Genomic DNA, 12,403 nt, shown 5'->3' with positions numbered 1-12,403 from the left:
ATGTTTGTTGAATGAATGAATGCCTTTGCTCACACAGTTCCATATGATTGGAAACCTCTTTCTCACCTTTCAAAGCCCAATTCAAAAGTTACTTCTGCAAAGTCTTTCCTGATTCTTCCTGGAGTAACAACTTGCCCTCCCCTTCCCCAGCAAGGCTTCACACCACTTTGTTTGACAACCCTGTATTGTTCTTATCATGGAATGGTATGCATTCTTGTTTTCTGCCCATGTCTAATCACCCTACCAAACAGAAAATTTGGGAAGGAAAGATCTGTCTTATATAATTCAATTGACCAATCAGTTAATCAATCAATAAGCATGTTTTAAAGAGTTTGCTAAGTGCCAGACACCGTACTAGGTACCGGGGACACAAAGACACCAAAAATAAAATAAAATAAAATAAAATCTCTGCTCTCAAGGAACTTACAGCCCAACATTTGTTGTATTGCCTGCCCCTACTCCCCAACCCCAGCGCTTGGTACAATGTTCTGTACCCGGTTGGTGATTAACAAATGTTTATTAAATGAATGCATGTACTCCTAAGACAATATTCATTCCGTGATTTAACCGTCCTTGCAATCTTTCTTATGTCTGATGTATCCTCCCTGCTGCCCATTTTTTCCCTGTTCCTAGCAGAGATGGAGAACTATTTATCACCTTCCATATGGCCTACTTTGCTTATAGAAATCTGGTGTGATGTCACAACTTTAGTCCCATATGAAACAAACTCAGTTACTTCATTGCTTTCCCTTGAGCTCTCTCCCAATTCTCCACTTGTAAAATCTAAATATGAATACCTTAATGAGAAATCTCAAAATGTTATAACCAGAAGGGAATCTCTCTTATCTCATTGATAACTTAGTCCATGTATCTCATTTTACAGATGACGAACTGAGACCCAGATTGGGAAGTTGATTTGCCAAAGATCACACAGCTAGTTAGTGGCAGAGCTAACACCAGAATCCAAATTCACAGGCGCAGATGAACTAGTACCAAGGATAGCTCCCAGTTAGGGGGTGGCCATATTTGTAAGGATAAAAGGTGCCTGCCCATATGATATGAAAGGAGATCACAGTGCCCTGACTGTCTCCTTTCTCCTCCCGCCCCTCCCCAAAAAATCTCTTCCACTGGTTTGCACATAAAATTCCCAACACTCTTCTGTGTTAAGGTGATGTATCTCCAGATAACTTCTGATAAATTGGAAGTATGTTAAGAGCTCAAATTTATATAGTGCTTTAAGGTTTACAAAGCACTTTTCACATAATCACTCTGTGACGTAGCTAGTATCAATATTATTATTCCCATAATATAGATGAGGAATCAGAGTGTCAGAAAGGTTAAGTAAATTGCCCAATTAAAAGTAGGATTTAAACCTAAGTCTCCTATCTCAAGTTCATTACTCCACAGGAAGTAAGAAAGTCCAATTTGATTCAATTAAACAGATGCCTGCTGTGTGTAGAGCCCAATGTTAGGCACTGAAGGAATGCCAAAACAGTCACACTTAGAATTTAGTACAGGAGACAAGGTAAGTGGTGGAAGATGGGGAAACCTGTGAAACCTATCCTACTCCATGTCCTCCATCTCTTAAGATTGTGAGTCAGTCTCTCGACATCCCCAAAGAACTGTGTTGGGTACACAGAAGTGACATAGCACTTGTCCAAATCCTAGTGTGACCAAAGGATGCACCAGAGCCTAACACCCTTGCCAGGTCAGCCTCCTTGCCAAGCAGTCAATACATCCTCTGTTCCCTTAAAAGGAGCTAATGAACTGGCAAAAGGAAAGCTCTCTTTGCACTTAGAAAGTAATCAAGGTGTCATGTCAATCGTAAGTGAATGTGTTTCTCAGTAGCAGCCTATACTGTGACAAAAACCAGCCCCCTGGCTCAGGAAATACCACTGTCAAGGGAAAAAAAAATTAACATACTGAGACAAGAGACTCGTTTTCATGTCACTTTTTTGGCCCATGTGTCCCGAATAACTTCCTGTGCACGTGAACTCAGTAGTTCCCCATTTGCGACTCTGCAGTTTGCTTTTTGCTGCCTGAAAGCCTGCATGCACTTTCCACCCACCCCCCGAAGGGCTTTAAAGCCAAGGGACTTGATGAAAGCACAGACATCAGCTAACTGCCTATCCAGCCAAAAGTACCAAAGGAGAGAGGAAAAAATGCAAAGGACTTTGACGATTCCCTGAATGCAGGGTCAAGTCATTTTGAAACATGGAACTAAATTGTATCTTCATATGTAGGAACTCCGATTGCTCAGATGTTTTAGCCTTTCTGACCATTCTAAAGAATCTCTCAGCTTGGAACTAAATAGTTTGATGGAATTCATCTGAAAGACTGAAGGAAGGACTCTGCCCCCACATCTGGGGGAGTCTGTGGGGTGTAGGAATAAACAAGAAGGAATACAAATAAACAATATTCAAGATGATCACATACTGTTTTCAGCTTTCCAAATCACTTTCCTCCATTTACTGCAAGGATGCTGGTCCCTAAGCTAAAAACTGGCATTATTGAGCTATAATCATGGTATAGTAGAAAGAATTTTGAACTTGGAATCAAGAAGTCTGGATTTAAGTCTTGGCTCAGATACTTACCAGGCAAAAGTACATGACATTGTGAAAATCACCCAACTCTTCAGAACTGCAGTTTCTATACTTATGAAATGGGGCATAATAACAACCTAACTACATCCCTCACAGGGTTGATATGTGGAAAATCCTTTATACAACATCATCACTATATAATAAATAGCTAACATCTTTTGTTGTTCAGTCATTTTTCAGTCATATCCAACTCTTTGTGATCCCATATGGAGTTTTGTCGGCAAAGATATTAAAGTGGTTTGCCATTTCCTTCTCCGGCTCATTTTACAGATGAGGAAACAAGGCAAACAGGGTTAAATGACTTGTCCAAAGTCACACAGTTAGTGTCTGAGGCCAGATTTGAACTCAGAAAGATTGAGTTCTCCTGACTCCTCTACCTGCTGTGCCACCTAGCTGCCCCAATTATATATGGTAGTAACTCAATTATTTAACATAGTGGGAAAAGAAATTCGCCAAAGTAAAGCTTACTAAATTAAAAAAAATTCACTAAATAAAGCTTATGCCCTTTAAGCAATAAAACTTTAGGCATTTTTGATAGAAATCTGTTTATTGTGTATTAGATATTTCTCTTTGGTGTCTAGGATATATTGAATATCACCTTGTTGATTCAAGATTTTCAAACAATATTATCCTTAATATTGTAGTCAGTGGGTGTAGTAAATAATATGCTCTGTCTAGGTTCAGGAAGATCTAGGTCCAAAGACTTCCCTGATGCTTAATAGCTCTGAAACCATGTGCAAGTCATTTAATCTCTATAAACCTCAGTTTCCTTATCCATAAAGTGGAGATAAAATGTATAGAATCTACTTCACACAGTTGTTCAGAGGTTCAAATGAGATGATGTAGGGAAAGTGGTTTGCAAACTTCTAAGTTGTTGTTGTTCAGTCATGTCTGACTCTTCATGACCCCATCTGGGGTTTTCTTGGCAAAGACACTGGAGTGATTTTCCATTTCCTTCTCCAGCTCATTTTGCAGATGAAGAAACTGAGGCAAACATAGTTAAGTGGCTTGCCCAGGGTCACACAGCTAGTACATGTCTGAGGCCAGATCTGAACTCAGAAAGATGAGTCTTCCTGACTTCAGGTCCAGCACTCTATCAACTACACCACCTACTGCCAATAGAGTACATGGAGAGAGGTAAATATTCTTTGAAGTTTCTCTTTCCATGGAGATCTTTAAAAATACTTACAGATATGCATTAGTCTTTCAGATAATTTATCCACAGCCTCATACTAGAAACTAGAGAAAAAACCACAAATGGGGTCACAAAGAGTCAGACAAGACTGAAAACAACAGAACAACAACAAAAAAACCATGTGTAGTTAAGGATCATTAGAATGAGGCTAGGAGATGGCATTTGTGGAACATATTCAGTGTTTAAGTGGGGCTAGGAGGACATTATTAAGGGAAACAATTATACAGAAGGAAATTGGAAGCACTGAAGTCAACTTTACCTACTTCATGACTCTGCCAAAGATCAGCCTTTGTCAGCTTCACACAGTCCCTTCTGTATGTGACCCAATCCAGTCATCATCATGCAAAACTACATAATCAAGTCTATCCTATTTTGATTTTAACCTTATTGCTGAACATATGTTCTTAAACTGATAGGACACTTTCTAGAAACACACTTAAGCTTATTTCTTACCTGCCTTCACTGAATCAACAAGCAGAATCAAAACTTGAAAAGCCTTTCTAAAATTCCTCCTTTAAAAAAAAGACTTTTATTCATACCTTTTGGTTTTACATAACCTAAATTTCCCCCTATATCTCTCTCCATCCCCTTTCCTGAAAAGCTATCCCTTATAATAAAGACTGTGAAAAAGAGAAAGAGAGAAGAAGAAGAAGAAGAAGAAGAAGAAGGAGAAGATGAAGAGAAAAAAATCAGTAAAGTCTATCAACATACCCCCAAAATTTGAAATTATATGCAAAGTTCCACCCTTGTGGGCCCTGACCTCTTTCTTTTATTTTAAATACTTTTTATTATTTCTTGATTTATTAGATATACTTAGTTGATTTAAGATATAAATCTTTATTTTTGGAGGATGGTTCCTATCTATTATTTCACTAGTATGTAGGCCTAGCTCCATCTAAGCATGCCCAGGTTGGCTAACTTGGAGCCCAATGTGACCCTCTATCACATGGGTAGGGGTAATCTCCTTGATTAGCTGTCTACATCTTTAAAAATGGCAAGATTGAGACTTTTGCTCTTCTCTCTCCAATCTCTCCAATTCTGTCTCACTCCTCACATGAAGATGCAGGATATTAATCTCTATCAATAAGGAGAGGGTACCATGCCAATGGGCTTACAAGTATAAGACACTCCCATTATGGAAGCTCCCTCCACTAATGCTTTCAGTTACTTATAGTCTTAGAGATGCTTAGACTACTCCTCATAGTCACAGAATATGTCTCCAAAGTAGGACCTGACCTTAGGTCATCTTCCTGAGTCCAAGCCCTATTCTTTCACTACCACTGCATTCTGCCTCTCTGCAAATGGATTCTGTCCATTTGCAGAAAAAAAATTATATCCATTCATTATTCACCAAACTAAGCTTACTCTGAAAAGTGCTGCATTTGCTGGTTCTGACTTGCGATAAGCAAGATAAACAATCTCCTTCCTTTTTCTGATTTTTAAAAAACCCAACTCCTGATTCTCAAAGCTAAGAATGTCTCACAAAATAGACATTTCATTGTTGTTGTTGTTGTTGTTTCTAACCATTATTTTTCATATTTGCTTTGGTGTGATCCCATTTCAAAACTAGTGATTTTTTTTTCAGTTTTGAGAAATCTCTACTTGGCCTGGGCCAATTAGTCTCACCCGAAGATGGGCCGTCATGCCTGCTAATGACTCAATTTTTACCTTTAGGACTTTCATAGAAATTTAGTGTGTTTATTTCAATTTGATTCTTGCCTTTTTTGTCCCCCACACCCATTAATTCTTCTTAACTCTCTCTCCATTGATCCCTTTCCTTGTAGCAAAAAACATCATAGAAAAACCAAGTAACTCATCAGCTGGTTCTGACATTATATACTATGTTCTGTATCCTTAGTCCCCATTTTCCTATTTAGAGGGAAGAAGATATATTTATCTCCAGTTCATTCATTATCAGAACTCCAGGTACAATGGATAGAATCAGAAAGAGCTGGATTCAAATTCTGGCTCAGTTCACTTACTAATTCTGTGACCCTGGAAAAGTAGTAGTAAGATCTGAAGTAGTGGTAAGATCCCCTGGAATTGGAGGAACTGGGTTCAAATTCTGCCTCTTATACTTACTATCTGTGTAACTTTGAACAAGTCACTCACTGGGCCTCAGTTTCTTCATTAGATCAGGGGTTCTTAGCTTTTTTGTATATTACAAAAACCCCATTAGCAGTCCGGTGAAGCCTATGGTGCCCTTCTCAGAATAAGTTTTTTTTTTTAAAGTTATTGAAAAAAATGTTAAATTTCAGTTAGAGGTCACTCCACATAAATATGTATTTTTCCCCAAGTTCATAGAGCCCCTGAAATGTATTCACAGAACCCAGGTTAAGAAATTCTGGATGGGTCCATTTTTGAGGTTCAAGCCCTAGACCTATGAGAAACTGCTGCAGTATGGCCAGTGGCCAATAATTCAGCATTGATAGACTGACACCAAAAATAAAATGGCGTTATCTGCCCTCTACCACCACCAAAAACAACAACCACCATCTTGGCTATGGATCGAAGAAAAGCTCCTCCCATGGAGCCAGCCCAACTGATAGCTTAAGACTTGAAATTAACAACAGCAGAGTAATCATCATTTGAGCTGGGATTCCTGGTGGTGGTTAATTATGCTACTAGAGCTAGCTGGAGTGGCTTGTGACAATGCTGTTGGATTCATTTGGCAATCAGCTGAATCCTCCCTTTTTATATATAGCTTGTCCTCCTGCTCAGGAGACATCCATTAAAAGTACGCTAGTATGTCTTGCTTTTTGTTCTCTGTATGCAAGTACGTATTAAAAGTCAACTGGCAGAAATGGGAGCTTGAAAACTAGATTCTGGGTGAGTCTTGATGAAAAAGGAAGGTAGAATTGTTACTGCCATCCAGGCCTGCATCTGATCCTTTAATGACAGAGATAGGGGACTGGTGTGGTTTCTTTAGTATAACTCGCTGGACCAGTTGTAGTTGTAGTAGTTTTTGTTGGTGGTGGTAGTCCTTTGTTTTTGAAGAGGACCAATGACATCACAGGGTGATGTCTTGACTTGTGTTTGAATTGGATTTAAGTGAGACAGAGCTGCACAAGAATCAGCCTCACTCTCTCTTCCACATCCAACTTAGAGTCTCAGAAAGGGACCTAGAGGAGGAATATGGACTAATGGAGAATACCTAGTATCCTCTGAGACCTGGACACAGAGACCCAGTCTCTGGCTGTGTGCCCCTGAGCAAAGACATTTACATTCTTAGTACTCCAGGTAATTTTAATGTATTAACCATGTCAAAAGCTATAATTAGCTTTAATTTTTTAATCATTTTTTCAGTCGTGTACAAATCTTCATGACCCCTTTTGGAGTTTTCTTGGAGAAAATAGTGAAGTGGTTTGCCATTTCCTTTTCCAACTCATTTTACAGATAAGGAAACTGAGGCAAACGGGGTAAGTGACTTGCCCAGGGTCACGTAGCTAGCAAGTGACTGAGGCCAGATTCAAACTCAGGTCTTCCTAACTCCAGGCCCAAGGCTCTATCCTCTGTGCTGTCCAGCTGTGACTATAATTAGCTAGCGAAAGAAATTATGATAGCATAGTTTAAAGGACCAAGTCTACTGTTTTGGTGGTGTTGTGTTTTTTTTTCTGGATTGGTCATTTCACCTGTAATAATCATAACATAATAATAATTTAAGTATAAATTTATAAAATACATTTAGATATAAATTTTTACTTTCATTTATTTAATTATTTATCTATTTACTTATTTATTTATATAAATACAAATACTATCTCATTTGATCCTCACAGCAACCCTAGGAAAGAGGTGCTATTATTATCCTCATTTTATAGATGAGGCTGACTTGCCCAGGGTCAAATAGTGAGAGTTTGAGTCCATACTTGAACTCTGATTTCCCTTACTCCCATTTTGATACTTTAGTAACCCCCTTCTACAGGAGGTCTTTTCTTTTTTCTTTCTTTTCTTTTCTTTTTTGGTGAGGCAATTGGGGTTAAATGACTTGCCCAGGGTCATACAGCTAGTGAGTGTTATGTGTCTGAGGTCACATTTGAACTCAGGACCTCCTGACTCCAGGGCCAGTGCTCTATCCACTGCACCACCTAGCTGCCCCCAGGAGGCCTTTTCTAATCCCTGCCCCAAGCCTACCCCAATTGGAATTTTTTCCAACTCCCTAAAATTAGTATCAAAGGATCACAGATTTAGAATTAGGATTTATCTTAGAGACCACATAGTCCAAATCTTCCCCCAGTATACACATACTTATACACACACTCACACAAAACACTACTTTACATATGAGGAAACTAAGAGGGGACATGAGCGGCCCAATGTTACACAGATAATAAGTAGCTGAGACAGATTTGAACCCAAATCTTTTGACTCCAAATCCAGCTCATTTTTCGATGACACCATGTTTAGAACTGGGTGGGGGGGAAGTAGAGAACGGTGGAAAAAAATACCTAAGGACCAGGCTCAGAAAGGAGATCAGGAGAACAGAACAGACAATTACTTTTATATATTTATTTGTGCACGTGTTGTTTCCTCCAACCTATTGTAACTTCACTGAGGGCAGGAGTTATTTGTTTGTGTACATTCATTGCCTTGCCCATAGGAACTTAATGAATACTTATTTACATGAATCTATCTACATGAGTCTATTCATGCAGATCAGAAACTTGCAGACTTAGTGAACTGATCGGGAGGAACTGAGAGGTAAAATGTCTTACCCTGGGTCACACAACTATTATCTATAAAGAAATGAACCTGGGCTCAGATTCTTATAATCTAGCCAAAGGCTTAGATTCTTAAAATCTAGCTAATAGCTAATAGCTCACTAACATTCAGACTCCTTAAACAGTCTGCCCAATAAACTTTGTCTTTGGCTGGAAAAAAAAAAAAAAGAAAAGAAACGACTCTGAACCTAGGAATTCCTCACTCTAAGGCTCCCTAGCTACAAAGCCTGGCTGGGTTTTGGCTTCTCAAAAACTCCCTGCCAGCCTGATGGTCAGTTAATAATTTTTACAAACAAAGGAAAGTGGTCCAGATCCAGAGGTTAAGTGTTAGCAAGAAAAGCTTCAAAATCAGCCAGCCCCAGACACTGGCAGGTGAACCGAGGCCCAGGGCTGGAATGAAAATGGGAACCATCAGTACAACTGCCAAAAAAAAATCATTTCATTTCATGAGAAATATCACTTTGTTTGTGACTCATCGCTCAAAAGACTTGGACGGGAAATTCTGACCTTTTTCAAGTCATCTGGCATCAAGCACATGACTTGGTTAATAAATGTTTGTTTTTATTGAATTGAGTCAGATCATGTGTCAGTTATTAACTGGCCCCTACCATGTATGTGACTGCACGTGGCCACAATTCCTGGCTACTGACATTATCTCTGGGGGCTGTGCCCTGTGAGATCACTCTGTGTTGGTCTTGGCAAACATCTGCAGAACCAGCTTCTCTGAAGTTGGCTAATGATAATGATAATCATAGCTAGCATTTATATAGCATTTTTGAAATGTATATAAATATAAACTTATAAAACATATATTTAGCTATATATTTATTTTATTACATGTATTTATTTGTTTGTTTATGTAAATACCAACAGTATTTCATTTGATCCTCACAGCAACTGTAGGAAAGCAGTGCTATTGTTATCTTCATTTTACAGATGAGGAAACTGAGGCAGACAAAGGTTAAGTGACTTGCCCAGGGTCACATAGCTAGTGTTTGAGGCCATATTTGAACTCAGCTCTTCCTCGCTCCAGGTTTGGTATTTTAGTGTCCCTTCAAGCAGGAAGCCTTTCCTAATCCCTGTTCTCCCTCCACCCCAAGTTATTATAATTTTTCCCAACTCACTAAAATTAGAATCAAAAGATCACAGATTTGGAGTTAAAAGGTCATAGTGGCTTCTCTAATGATTGGATCAATTGCCTGATGGCTTTGTGGGCTCAGTTTTAGGGAGGGGCAATATAATTTGGTTTTGTAACAAGGAGGCAAGGAGACAGGAGGTTTTGATGGAAAGAGTAATGACTTTAATGGCAGAGGACTTGATTTAAAAGATTAATCTCACTACTTAACAATGTGACCTTGGACAAGTCATTTCTTGCTGGACCTCAGTTTTTTCACCTTTATAATGAGGAGGTTGAACTAAAAGCCTAGGTTCCTTCCAGTTCTTAATCTATGAATCTATGAAAATATTATCCTATAAAATGCTTACAGAATTTTTTACTTAAAAAAAAAACAAAAAAGTATGGGGAAAAAGAAGCAGGATAGAGAATGCTTGATCCTAAAAATCTACCTGGAACTGTCAGTAACCTAGATTTAAAACTTTCTGAAGGATCCAGGTGCCATATGACACAGAACACAGCAAAACAAAAAATAAAACAAAACAAAACAAAACAAAACAAACAACAAAAAAAACCCCCAAAAGCAGAGAAGTAAGTAATGATGTATACATGGTCTTTTCAGACTTACCTGGGTAGAGAGGAATTAATTTTCTTTAGCAAATCTCTAATAACTATCTCCACTTTGGTGTGGCCTTTGAAAATGTGGCTTTTGAATACAGACATGTTCTTAACTTGTTTTTTTTTTTAATTTTTATAACTGTATATCAACATAATTGGTTTCCTTTGTAACCTCGGCATTTAATCTTTATGAATCCAACAGGAGGAGGTAAGGGAAGGCTTACTATTTAAATGAATTTCTATTATGAGAAAGCTTAGGTAGGGAATGCAACCGGGTGCTAGGTACTGTGATAAATGTTTGACAAAGTATTTCATTTGATCCTCACAACAACCTGGGAGATGGGATTATAGTTATCCCCATTTTGCAGTTGAGGAAACTGAGGCAAATAGAGGTTAACTGACTTGCCCACAGCCACACAGCTAGTAAGTGTTTGAGGCCAGATTTGAATTCAGGTCTTCCTAATATCAAGCCCAGCGCTCTATCCAGTGAGTTGCCAGCTGCCTTTAGGTCAGCTAGAGGGGTCCATTAGTCTTCACCAGACTGCCAAGGGGGTCCATGACACAAATAAAAGTCAAGAGTTCCTGCTTTAGAAATAGGATGATGAACAAATGAAAGATAAAAAAGATCTGTGAATTTTTTTAACAAATTATTTTTATAGTCAAAAAATGGCATCATCAAATTTGGATTCTAACATTACAATCCCAGATTTGTTTATAGAAGGAAATAGAAATGACACTGAATAAAACAAAGATGGGAAAAGCGGCTAAACTAGAACAAATATAGGTGTCGTGTTAGAGATGAAGCTCATCTGAAGGCATCTGGGGATTGAATCTCAAGTGGTCTGAAGGAAGGAAGATACCAAAGGTGTGGAGGAAATCTCAGGTGTTATCATATCAGTGTCAGAGTGATAGCATAGTGGTTAAAGTGCTGTTATTGGAATCAGGAAGACCTGAGATCAACTTTCCAGTCATGGGCACATCCAGTGCAAAGGAATGGAGTTAGACAATGGAGTGTTGTGTTCAAGTTACAGCAAGTAGACTAGTGTAACCGACTCATGAAGTGCAGGGAGGGGAGTGAAATATAAGAAGGTAAGTAGAAAAGGTGGGAAGCGGTCAGATTGGAAAGAACTTTAAATGCCAAACAAAGGTTTAATCACGAGCTTATATTGAAACTCCCCCCTTCTCCACTTCTCTCTCTGTCTCTGTGAGTCTCTGTCTTTCTCTCTCTCTCTCACCTTCCTTCTGTCTCACTGTCTCTCTCTCTCTCTGTATCTCTCTGTCTGTCTCTGTCTCTCTTTCTCTCTGTCTCTGTTTATCTCTCTGTGTGTCTCTTTCTCTCTTACCTTCCTTCCCTTCTTCTCCCTCCTTCCTCTCTGTCTCTCTGTCTCTTTGCTTCCCTCCCTTCATTCCCCACCAACACAAAAGGGGCCTTTAGAGGAAAGTAGAGAACTCATATATTTCTTGTAGATCCCATACTACTTAGAAAAATGTATTACACTCAGTAGAGCCTCCATAAGTATTGCTTAATTGATTAGCAGTTAAATAAATGCATATTTCCAATCACTCTAACAATGAAAAAGAATTTGTCCCTATTAATACTACAAAAAAAGAATCCTTAGGGTCAGGAAGAAGGATCTCTCATGCCACATGTGATTTTCAGATTTAGCTGACAGTAGCAACCAATTTGGATAAAGGACAAACATTTTGGCTAGAATGGCTCGAAAGTCAATATTACAGCTCTAAGTGAAGTATCATTTTGGGGGAGAAACAACTCAATTAGACCAGTAACTCTAGCTTCATTTCCTCCCCCTTGGCCCAAGAGAAGGTTGTTCAAGCAAATATAGTGTTGATTTTGCAAGGGTGGGCAACATTCACATACCACCTTATAGTTGTATTGTATAGTATAAACCTCAACTGAGAATGAGAGAAAAAAAGAGAGAGCAAAAAAGAGAGCAAGAGTATGAGTTTGGTTTTGTCTGTGTGTGAGAGAGAGAGAGAAAGAGAGAAAGTGAGAGGGAGGGAGACAGACAGACAGAGACAGAGACAGAGAGAGACAGAGACAGAGAGACAGAGAAATACACAGAGACAGATGGAGATGGAGAGGGAGAGAGAGACAGAGAGAGAGAGAGAGAGAGAGAGAGAGAGAGAGAGA

General features: G+C 38.9%; 1 protein-coding gene across 2 annotated transcripts in view; it reads right to left on the bottom strand.

Moving 5' to 3' along the window:
* The window catches only part of RCAN2 (regulator of calcineurin 2), a 348,645-nt gene that overhangs the window by 102,163 nt on the left and 234,079 nt on the right, over positions 1-12,403 (bottom strand). The gene's annotated exons all lie outside the window — the stretch shown is intronic.

Source organism: Vombatus ursinus, unplaced genomic scaffold (assembly GCF_900497805.2).
Source record: "Vombatus ursinus unplaced genomic scaffold, bare-nosed wombat genome assembly UNPS02014826.1, whole genome shotgun sequence".
Classification (NCBI taxonomy): Eukaryota; Metazoa; Chordata; class Mammalia; order Diprotodontia; family Vombatidae; genus Vombatus; species Vombatus ursinus.
This window is presented reverse-complemented; position numbering and strand designations above follow the sequence as displayed.